Genomic DNA, 11,727 nt, shown 5'->3' with positions numbered 1-11,727 from the left:
CCCGGCCCTTGATTGGAAAAACTTGGAGATTGACAAGATCTCACGCCCAATCAGAACCGCAACTCGCCTTAGCGCTAATGGATCCCTGCCTCTTACTTGAGGGCGAGGGGTGGCTCGAAGGCCTAGGGTAGTTCGGGTTGAGGGGAGCCGGGTGGTCAGCATCCCCGAGATGAGAGCGGCAAAAAGAGAGGCATTTAATGGGGAAAAAAAAGAGGGTCGAGATGGAGTAGATGGCAGAAACCGGGAACGAAGGACTTTCCTGAGTGACATCTGCCACGTACTGCTTCGGAGGCGACACGGGACCACGACTGCTCACGTGAGTTTTGCGCATAGCTCAATTATGGGGCCGGCCAGGGGCGGTGCCTGAGGGAAAGGGGGCGGGGCTAACCCCTGCTCTGGGGCCTTCCAGGCTAAGGGAATCGGGGATTTACTGGAGGGGGAAAGGGTTAGCTTTACACTCTCACTCACTCTGACGCCTCTTTGGTGGGAGCAAAGAAGTACCATCCAGCCCTGCCAAAGGCAAGTGTGAAGCAAAAGGGTTGACGAAAATGGAAGCAAAAGGGTTGACGAAAATGAAAGCAAAGTAAAGCGGAAGAACTGCTTAGCTGTTGAGTGTTTACAGGTAGAGTGATTTTTATAGGGAAAAATTGTGAAACACGATGCAATGTACTAAAAGATTCCCGGGTGTTTTCAGTGAAAAACCAGCCATAGTTTGGCTCACCTTTCAGGGTATTCTGAATCTATAGGAGCTCTCCATCTTTCTTTGTGGAGCTAGGTGTGGACAAAGAATGTAACCTGCTATTTCAATAAACAAAGGCTGTGTGGCGGTGGAGCCAATCAGCCTCTGCAACCACCACAAGTGGTGCATCCTGAGGGGATTCAGGATGGAGAGAAATAGGTTACTGGCCCTAGATGGTTATGGTGCATATCAAAGGAATAATTTTAATAAGCCCAGACTCTTGGCGTCTTCCCATACATGGAAAAACGCTAAATTCATTGACCTGAGATATCTGGTTTTCTTTAATTAACAGTAATCATTTGATGTTCTGACTGCCTGGAATTTTTTTTGCAAAAACTCCTGTATCTCCTGGCTCCTCTGTTACCTGTTTGGAACAGGCCTTCAGAGCTATCTGAGAGGATGTCTCCTGGGTTTAAATCCTCAGTAAGTACAACAAATAAAACATAATTCTCAACTTACAGCTTGTGTGTATTTTTTTCAGTCAACATCTGTTCAACTCTAAATGTAGGTAACAGATAGCAAGAGGAAGTACTCGTGTCCATTGAACTTCATATTGAATCCCCCTCCTTGGAAAAAGCCATTCTGCAGCTATTTGTAAATTCATTTCCCAATCCTGATTTGAACAATTTAAGTGGGTACTTTACAATGTGCTTTAAACCGGTTCTAAGATTTTACTGGTCCCGTCGTTAATTAATGAGTAAACAAAATCTTTGACACATGTTCATTTTGTATTTGTATGAGACATGACTTTTACCTTTTTAAGAAAATATATCGTTTCACTCTTTGGAAAGTACTCTTCCTTTTAGGGAACAGAAATGCCTTGCCCTCTGCCATTCTTAGCTGAAAACCACAGTGAATTCAGTGTAAAGTTTATTGCATTGGCATGGCTTCAATGAACACTGCCTGAAATTATATATTGATTTGTTGATTATCTCCCCCACTAAAATATAAATTCTAGAAGAGCAGAGACTTTGTTTACTTCTGCAACACTGAAGGAATTGTCTGTGGACAATTATCCTGGTGTGGATAATACTCTCAAACTATCTAGGAGGCCATAGTTAAGCCAAGCTACACTGAAGAATGGAATGGGGTGGTAGAAGTTTAACTCAGAATGAATTATGATGTTTCTCCACTTGGTAGGGAGAAGACTAATAATACCCACACACACACCAAAAAAAAAAAAAAAAAAGTTTCCATAGCCTTTACTGTGTTCTATGCTTGGACCCCATCACTTTATTTTGAATCATTTCATCCTTAAAACAACTCTATAAGGCAGCCACTTTTACATAATTTAACTCCACAGAGAAGTTAAATTGCATGTCCAAAGTTAGAAGGCCAGCATGTGTCAGAACTTAGATTAAAACCTACCACACCAGTGGTTTCCAAACTTTGTGGCACACTAGAATCACCTAAGGATCTTTAGAAACCACTGCGACCTAGCTACTACCCCCAGACATTATGATTTAATTGTTATGGGGTCAGACCTGGGCATTAAAACTCTCCAGGTAATTTTTTTTTTTCTACTGAAGAATTTACTGGGGCTGTTTGACCTGTGAATATGAGAAGTCTGAGCTTACAGGGCAATGTGGGGTTTCCTAGCTCACTGAGCGTGAGCTTTTCTACACAGTCATCAGGATGTACAGGACTGGGGGTGATGACCAACACTGGACAGATGTGGACCCCCTGCCCAGGTGCACTTGCCTCTCCCTGTTCTCTCTGCCCAACCAGCTATCGCTGGGGCAGAAGACAACTCTGTGTGCCTCCAGCCATTCTGGAGGCTAACTCTGGGTCTGTCCAGGTATGTCTGTGTGTCCTCTGGGACCTGCCAATTGGTAATAACATCTTCCCTGTCCGTGCCTTGTTTGCAGTCACCAGCCCTACTTTGGGGCAGCACAAGAATGGACTTGCCTTTCAGAGTGAAGATGACAGAACCAGCTAAAAGTTCTTTTTTAAAAATTTTTTTTAAATTGGGGTATAGTTGTTTTACAATGTTGTGTTAGTTTCTACTGTACAGTGAAGTGAATCAGCTATATGTATACATCTATCCCCTCTTTTTTGGATTTCCTTCCCATTTAGGTCACCACAAAAGCTCTCCAGGTGATTCTAATGACCAGCATTATGTTATTCTGTCTTGATATAAAATGTGGCAGACAAAAATAAATACAATACAATCAAACAAAAATAATAAGATAGAATAGAAAGATAAGATGGGGGAAAGTTACCTGGTTTATCTAGATGAGCCAAAATCAATCCATATTCCAAATTAAATATATTTAACATGGCATCACATCAGCTCTTAAGATCTGCTTTCCCTGTGCTAGGACTCTGGACCATGAGATGGTGGCTAAGTGTCAATCACCAGAGAACATACATACTGTTGATTACGGGGGAAAAATATGATTATGGAAGTTTTGTCTGAAGAATTTTTATCTAATATGCATGCCATTTTGGAGGAGAAAATAATTTTAAGGTATTATTAACGGCTTATCTTTTTTTTGTGGTTATTTCTGGGAGAAAATCATGTAGAAACATCCACAATAAAAGAAATTAGGGCAAATTTGGAGCTCTTCAAATAGCAAAGTTTAACCTACTTTTTAAAATAATGGCTTCAGTTTATTCACATGCCTTTAGCACATTTTTTTTTTGAGTTTTGCAATTTATTTATTGAAACCTCATACATACATTGTTTGGCTGTAGAATTCTAAAATCATATTTTTTTCCAAAAACGTTTTTATCCCATATCACGGAGTAATGATTTATAGCAAAGGAATACATAAGTCACTCAATTTGCTTCTCAGTGTGTTATACAGAATTATTTGCTGATTTGGCAAACATTACCTCATCCACTTCTTCACCTTCTTCATCATAATCATCATCATCATCTTCAATAGCTTCTCCAGTAAAGTATAACACTGATTTTAGGATTATACACTCACGTAAAAAGTGACCAATTTCAAAGTCCGCAGCAAGGATAGCTTCAGCAGCATCCATCCAGATCTCCACTCTCAGGAACTTCAGGAGGAGCAAAAAAAAGAGTCATTAGAAACTGTGTTGGTCACAGTACGAACTGCTGCACGTCCCTTGTGTTTCTGCTTCTTCTTAATGGTTTTCAAAATGACATTCTTCCCTTTTTTCCTATCTATCTGGCACCCTGTACAACCCATAATTTCTGGTCCATCAAAAGAAAAAGGATCAGAATCATCTGATTCTGACCTCATCCTATATGTCTTTATCAACACTTCATTTGTGAAATATTCATTGGGTTCAAAGTAAAATTCTAAGACAAAACTCATAGGCTGACCAGCATCTGAGAACTTCACTTGAATATCTTTCAAGTATTTCAGAATAGGTTAATCATGTTCCTGAACCATATCACTGAGCAAGTCACCATTCTTAAAAACGGTCAACCAAAATTCAGGAATTCCCTTGGGGTCTTCTTTTTCTTTATCCTTTTTCTCATCTTCAATCTTGGCCTTTTCTTTAAGCTTCTCTGAAATTTCATCTTCCTCATCTGGTTTCCATTCACGTTCTTCTTCTGTAGGTTCATAAATGGCATTAATGATCTCAAATCTCTTATCAAATAGAGGCTGATAGAGAACAGCACACTTTTTTTTAACATCTTTATTGGAGTATAATTGCTTTACAATGGTGTGTTAGTTTCTGCTTTATAACAAAGTGAATCAGCTATGCATATACGTATATCCCCGTATCTCCTCCCTCTTGTGTCTCCCTCCCACCCCTATCCCACCCCTCTAGGTGGACACAAAGCACGGAGCTGATCTCCCTGTGCTATGTGGCTGCTTCCCACTAGCTATCTAGTTTACATTTGACAGTGTATATATGTCCATGAGAACAGCATACTTTCTTTAAAGATCATGAACTTCCTCATAGAACTTGGCTTCTATCTGTGCGCATTTAACTTGAAGGTTTTTGAGAGCATTCACGCGTCTTTTGACTACCCTAGGCAAACTTTCAATGTATCCTGTTGGTGTTTCTACCAGACCATCAGGTCTTTCTGGAAGGGCTGCAAGAATCTGAGGATTTTGCATCATCTGAACAGTCAGCTGAGGCGCTTTGATTTTTGTTTCTTCACCAGTTTCTTCTTCTACTTCTTCAAAATCATCCAAATCTTGACCAAGTTCAGACTGTTCTTTGTTGTCAATGTCTGCCATATTGTATGAACGCCAAAAATCTCGTCCCCCTTGCGTGGTACCGGGAAGGGTGAGAGCGGGGGTTGGGGGGAGGTCAGCCATCTGGTCCCGGCTCACAGCATCCTGACGGCGAGCGCTCATTAGTCCCCGACCCTGTCACGGCCTGATTCCTGCAGCTCTCCGGTCCCCAGTAACCATTTTCTCTCCCCGCCCATTTTTCCCCCTCAGAACAACACTTCTTTCCTCTGATGTGACTTTAGCACATCTTTATTGATATACCATGTGATGGGGATACGAGAATGAACAAGACAAACAATGTGCCTTTCCCCGTAGTTTTTTACAGTCTGGAGGGGAAAAGATAGTCGGCCATCATGGTCACTATGGTAGACACGCTATCTGCTATCACAGGGTAATAAAGGGTGTTATGGGAGCACGGAACAAGAATACCTAACCTATCAGGATAGGTTTCCCAGGGGAAGTGATACCTAAGCTGATAGTAGAAGGAAACAAGGCTGGGGACAGAGAAAGCCTGAACCAAGTCAGAGGCAATACTATGGAAAAAGTGTAGTGGAGAGAGAGGGAGGACAGAGTAGGGGATGTTTGTGTAGCAGAAATGGTGTCTGCCCTGCCAGGGGCTACATTACCTAGCATCCGTTTTCCAGCGTCCCTTCTATCAAGGTGGCTGTCTGAATAGTTATCACCAATGGAATATGAGCAGAAATGACATGAGTCAAACAGGACCAGGGCTTTTAAGAAGGGTGGGATAGTTCCCCCCATAATACCTTTACTCTCCTTTTCCCTCTTTCTCCGCTGGCTAAATTCAGAGAACTCTGAGGCCCTGGGGCACGGCAGAGTCACCAGATAGAGCCTGCGCACTTGAATCGCCAAATAAGGGGAAGCCACAAGATGACACTGGATGGTAACACAAATAAGAAATAAATGTTAATGGGATAAATCAATACTGTTTGGGGGTTTGTTTTTTATAGCAGCTAGCATATCCCAATCTGAAATAAATTTAGTACAATTAGAGAAATGTGGGGTTGGGAGAGGAATGGGAAGAGAAGGGTAAGAGCTGAGGTCAGACAGGAAAGTTTGAACCAGATCAAGGAGACCTGAAAAGTGTAGGGGAAAGTTGGGAAAGGTTTTGGCATGGACCCAAAAGCCAACTGGGTACACTGTCTAACTCACCTTTCTGGATTATCTGATTCTAAAGTCTCTGTGCTTTTCTTTGTCTTTGGAGCTATTTAAAACTCATAAATTATAGATAACTGTTAGTTATTTTTATTCAGTAGATATGATTGACAGAGTTGGTGACAGAAGGGATGAGACTGGGAAACAGAGGAGTCAAAAGTGGCTTCTAGAGTTCTGGCTTGAGCAACTGATTAGATGCATACTAGCTGGGGTCTGGGAGTGGAAGACAAGGTGTAACTAGGGAATGGGCATGTTGAATTCGTTATGGTTAAAGGCTCTCCAAGAGACTTGTCAACTTAGCAACAGGATAAGTGGGCTTAAAGCTCAAGAGTGAGATCTGAGCTGGTGATATTTATGGGAGAGTCATTTTGTAAATGTCACAATTGGGAGAAGGTAAAATGAGAAAAGAAAAGGGTCTGACACAGAACCCTGAAAAACACCAACATTTATGGGATGGACAGTGGCAGAGAGAACTTCAGAGGAGAATGAGGCGGAGCTGCTAGGGAATACACAGAAAACAAGAGGAGGTGGTTAATTGGAAGCCAGGAAAGAATTTCTAACACTAAGAACAATTAACGTATAAAATGCTGTAAGAGGTGAGATGGAGACTGAAAATGCTCGTTGAAGTGAACAAGATCTTGGATATCTAGTCAAGAGCAATTTTAGTGGAGAGGTAAGGACTGAAGCCAAGCTGCAGTTGACTGAAGAGTAAGAAGTTAGAGAGAAAATGGAGACAATGAGGAGAGACCACATTCTCAGGACGTTTTGTCAAGGAAGGGGGTAAAGGATGAGAGCTGGAGGGAATTCGAGTCCAGAAAGTTTGTTTTATTTTTCTTTTCTTTTAACGTGATGGAAACTTGACTACAGTATATGCTGACGGGAAGGTGCCAGTAGAGAGGGAGAGATTACAGACAGAAAAGAGAGAGAATACTGTTGAAAGAGTTTAAAGGAGACCTACATCAATGGGAAGACATCCTTGTTTGTGGATTAGAAAACGATATTGTTGAAATGGAAATACTCCCCAAATTGATGTACAGATTCAGTGCCATTCCAATCTAAATCCCACCTGTGTTTTTCTGGAGAAATTGGCAGGCTAATTCTAAAGTGCATATAGAATTGCAAGGGGGGAGGGATAAATTGGGAGATTGGGATTGACATATACATACTACTCTATATAAAATAGATTACCAATAAGGACATACTCTGTAGCACAGGGAACTCTACTCAGTATTCTGTAATGGCCTATATGGGAAAGGAATCTAAAAAAGAGTGGATATAGGTATATGTATAACTGATTCACTTTGCTGTACACCTGAAACTAACACAATATTGTAAATCAACTATACTCCAATAAAAATTATTTAAAAAAAAAAAGAAAGAAAAAAAAATGCAAGGGACTCAGAATAGCCAAAACACTCTTGCAAAAGAGCAGGGTTAGTGGAGTTCCACTTTTCACATCTTACTACAAAGCTATATAGTCAGGAGGGTGTGGCACTAGTATAAGGCTAGACATGTGGGTCAATAGAATAGAATTGCGAGTTCAGACGTAAACCTTTATATTTATATTTATGGTCAATTGATCTTTGATAAAGAAGCCAAGATTTTTTATTTATTTATTTTTTTGGCCGCGCCGTGCAGCTTGTGGGGACCCCGACCAGGGATTGAACCTACGCCCTCGGCCGTGAAAGCGAAGCGCAGAGTCCTAACCACTGGGCCGCCAGGGAACTCCCAAGAAGCCAAGATATTACAATGGGTTAAAATAGTTTTTTGAACAAGTTGTACAGGAACAACTGGACATCTACATGCAAAACTATGAATTTGGACTTCTGCCTCATACCATACACAGAAATTAAATCAAAATTGATAAACTCTTGAGTCTTTTAAAGAGAAAATTGGCAAATTAGAAGACTGCAATGATAAATTGAACCAGTGCCCAGCACAAGAGGGAAAAAATAAGCAGTGATGACATGGAAGGCAGATTAACAAGATATAGGAGCAGATTCCAATTCCTATAAAATGGACTATAAAACGGAGATGATAATAATACTTTTCTGTTGGGTACTGTGAAGATTTCATGAGTTTATTCACATTAAGGATTTCAACAGGGCCTAGTGTCAACATTCAATAAATATTAGCTATAATTGATTTGAAATTTATTTGTGTAAGTAGTATGAGGTAGAAAGCTAATGATATTTTTAATATAGACTGTTTAAATTATATTAGCACCCGGAAAAAGATTTCTTACATCTGCTCTAAGCTTCCCTGCAGATTTTTATCTTTTTTTCTTGTTTTAATATTTCCCTGCAGATTTTTATAATCCCATTTCTACCTCATCCCTACTCCCATCCCAACTGATATTATTTCATTACATGTTATTTTTTTTAACATCTTTATTGGAGTATAATTGCTTTACAATGTTGCATTAGTTTCTGCTGTATAACAAAGTGAATCAGCTATATGCATACATATATCTCCACATCGCTTCCCTCTTGCATCTCCCTCCCACCCTCCATATCCCACCCCTCTAGGTGGTCACAAAGCATGGAGTTGATCTCCCTGTGCTATGCAGCTGCTTCCCACTAGTTATCTATTTTACATTTGGCAGTGTATATATGTCAATGTTACTCTCTCACTTCGTCCAAGCTTACCCTTCCACCTCCCCATGTCCTCAAGTCCATTCTCTACGTCTGTGTCTTTATTCCTGTCCTGCCCCTAGGTTCATCAGAACCATTTTTCTTTTTTAAGATTCCATATACATGTGTTAGCATATGGTGTTTGTTTTTCTCTTTCTGACTTACTTCACTCTGTATGACAGACTCTAGGTCCATCCACCTCACTACAAATAACTCAATTTCATTTCTTTTTAGGGCTGAGTAATATTCCATTGTACATATATGCCATATCTTCTTTATCCGTTCATCTGTCGATGGACACTTATGTTGCTTCCATGTCCTGAGTATTGTAAATAGTGCTGCAATGAACATTGTGGTACATGTCTGTTTTTGAATTATGGCTTGCTCAGGATATACGCCCAGTAGTGGGATTGCTAGGTCATATGGTAGTTCTATTTTTAGTATTTTAAGGGACCTTCATACTGTTCTCCATAGTGGCTGTATCAATTTACATTCCCATCAACAGTGCAAGAGGGTTCCCCTTTCTACACACCCTCTCCAGAATTTTTTGTTTATAGATATTTTGATGAAGGCCATTCTGACCGATGTGAGGTGATACCTCATCGTAGTTTTGATTTGCATTTCTCTAATGATTAGTGATGTTGAGCATCCTTTCATGTGTTTGTTGGCCATCTGTATATCTTCTTTGGAGAAATGTCTTTTTAGGTCTTCTGCCCATTTTTGGATTGGGTTGTTTGTTGTTTTGATGTTGTTTGTTGGAAGATTTTTAATCACAGTTTCAATTTCAGTGCTTGTGATTGGTCTGTTTATATTTTCTATTTCTTCCTGGTTCAGTCTTGAAGGTTGTGCTTTTCTAAGAATTTGTCCATGTCTTCCAGGTTGTCCATTTTATTGGCATATAGTTGTTTGTAGTAGTCTTTTAGAATCCTTTGTATTTCTGCAGTGTCAGTCATTACTTCTCCTTTTTCATTTCTAGTTCTGTTGACTTGAGTCTTCTCCCTTTTTTTCTTGATAAGTCTGGCTAATGGTTTATCAATTTTGTTTATCTTCTCAAAGAGTCAGCTTTTAGTTTTATTGATCTTTGCTATTGTTTCCTTCATTTCTTTTTCATTGATTTCTGACCTGATCTTTATGATTTATTTCCTTCTGCTAACTTTGGGGTATTTTTGTTCTTCTTTCTCTAATTGCTTTAGGTGTAAGGTTAGATTGTTTATTTGAGATTTTTCTTGTTTCTTAAGGTAGGATTGTATTGCTATAAACTTCCCTCTTAGAACGGCTTTTGCTGCATCCCATAGGTTTTGGGTCATCATGTTTTCATTGTCATTTGTTTCTAGGTATTTTTTGATTTCCTCTTTGTTTTCTTCAGTGATCTCTTGGTTATTTAGTAGTGTATTGTTTAGCCTCCATGTGTGTGTATTTTTTACAGATTTTTTCCTGTAATTGATATCTAGCCTCATAGTGCTGTGGTTGGAAAAGATACTTGAAATGATTTCAATTTTCTTAAATTTTACCAAGGCTTGATTTGTGACCCAAGATATGTTCTGTCCTGGAGAATGTTCCATGAGCACTTGAGAAGAAAGTGTATTCTGTTGTTTTTGGAGGGAATGTCCTATAAATATCAATTAAGTCCCTCTTGTTTAATGTATCATTTAAAGCTTGTGTTTCCTTATTTATTTTCATTTTGGATGATCTGTCCATTGGTGAAAGTGGGGTGTTAAAGTCCCCTACTATGATTGTGTTACTGTCGATTTCCCTTTTTATGGCTGTTAACATTTGCCTTATGTATTGAGGTGCTCCTATGTTGGGTGCATAAATATGTACAATTATTATATCTTCTTCTTGGATTGATCCCTTGATCATTATGTAGAGTCCGTCTTTGTCTCTTGTAATAGTCTTTATTTTAAAGTCTATTTTGTCTGGTATGAGAATTGCTACTTCAGCTTTCTTTTGATTTCCATTTGCATGGAATATCTTTTTCCATCTCCTCACTTTTAGTCTGTATGTGTCCCTAGGTCTGACGTGGGTCTCTTGTAGACAGCATATATATGGGTCTTGTTTTTGTATCCATTCAGCCAGTCTATGTCTTTTGGTTGGAGCATTTAATCCATTTACATTTAAGGTAATTATCAATATGTATGTTCCTATTACCATTTTCTTAATTGTTTTGGGTTTGTTTTTGTAGGTCTTTTCCTACTCTTGTGTTTCCTGCTTAGAGAAGTTCCTTTAGCATTTGTTGTAAAGCTGGTTTGGTGGTGCTGAATTCTCTTTAACTTTTGCTTGTCTGTAAAGGTTTTAATTTCTCCCTCGAATCTGAATGAGATCCTTGCTGGGTAGAGTAATCTTGGTTGTAGGTTTTTCCCTTTCATCCCTTTAAATATGTCCTGCCACTCCCTTTTAGCTTGCAGAGTTCCTGCTGAAAGATCAGCTGTTAACCTTATGGGGATTCCCTTGTATGTTTTTTGTTGCTTTTCCCTTGCTGCTTTTAATATTTTTTGTTTGTATTTAATTTTTGACAGTTTGATTAATATGTGTCTTGGCATGTATCTCCTTGGATTTATCCTGTATGGGACTCTCTGCACTTCCTGGACTTGACTATTTCCTTTCCCATGTTAGGGAAGTTTTCAACTATAATCTCTTCAAATATTTTCTCAGACCCTTTCTTTTTCTCTTCTTCTTCTGGGACCCCTATAATTTGAATGTTGGTACGTTTAATGTTGTCCCAGAGGTCTCTGAGACTGTCCTCAATTTTTTTCATTCTTTTTTCTTTATTCTGCTCTGCGGCATTTATTTCCACTATTTTATCTTTCAGGTCACTTATCCGTTCTTCTGCCTCAGTTATTCTGCTATTGATTCCTTCTAGAGAATTTTTAATTTCATTTATTGTGTTGTTCATCATTGTTTGTTTGCTCTTTAGTTCTTCTAGGTCCTTGTTAAACATTTCTTTTATTTTCTCCATTCTATTTCCAAGATTTTGGATCATCTTTACTATCATTACTCTGAATTCTTTTTCAGG

The 11,727-nt window shown here is 39.3% G+C and overlaps 1 long non-coding RNA gene and 1 pseudogene across 6 annotated transcripts in view; one reads left to right on the top strand and one right to left on the bottom strand.

The window, feature by feature from the left end:
* The first annotated feature begins 61 nt into the window (after nucleotides 1–61).
* Nucleotides 62–11,727, top strand: part of LOC309612582 — a 38,418-nt gene continuing 26,752 nt past the window's right edge. For 2 of the 5 annotated variants that reach the window (XR_014235290.1, XR_014235291.1), the window contains exons 1-2: nucleotides 62–316; nucleotides 1,032–1,162. This is a non-coding gene — a long non-coding RNA (uncharacterized lncRNA). Of the gene's footprint in view, nucleotides 317–1,031; nucleotides 1,198–1,247; nucleotides 1,352–5,714; nucleotides 7,714–11,727 lie in introns of those variants that run through there. The other 3 variants (XR_014235292.1, XR_014235293.1, XR_014235294.1) reach the window with 3 other exon arrangements.
* LOC309612581 (nucleosome assembly protein 1-like 1) lies at nucleotides 3,542–5,697 on the bottom strand (annotated as a pseudogene). The gene is made up of 2 exons: nucleotides 4,601–5,697; nucleotides 3,542–4,344 (listed from the first exon to the last, which is right to left on the bottom strand). The product of its transcript is annotated as a nucleosome assembly protein 1-like 1 (transcript).

This window comes from Balaenoptera borealis (genome assembly GCF_965194805.1).
Source record: "Balaenoptera borealis genome assembly, chromosome: 15".
NCBI classification, from domain to species: domain Eukaryota; kingdom Metazoa; phylum Chordata; class Mammalia; order Artiodactyla; family Balaenopteridae; genus Balaenoptera; species Balaenoptera borealis.
Note: the sequence above shows the minus strand (reverse complement) of the source record. Positions and strands in the feature narration are given on the sequence as shown.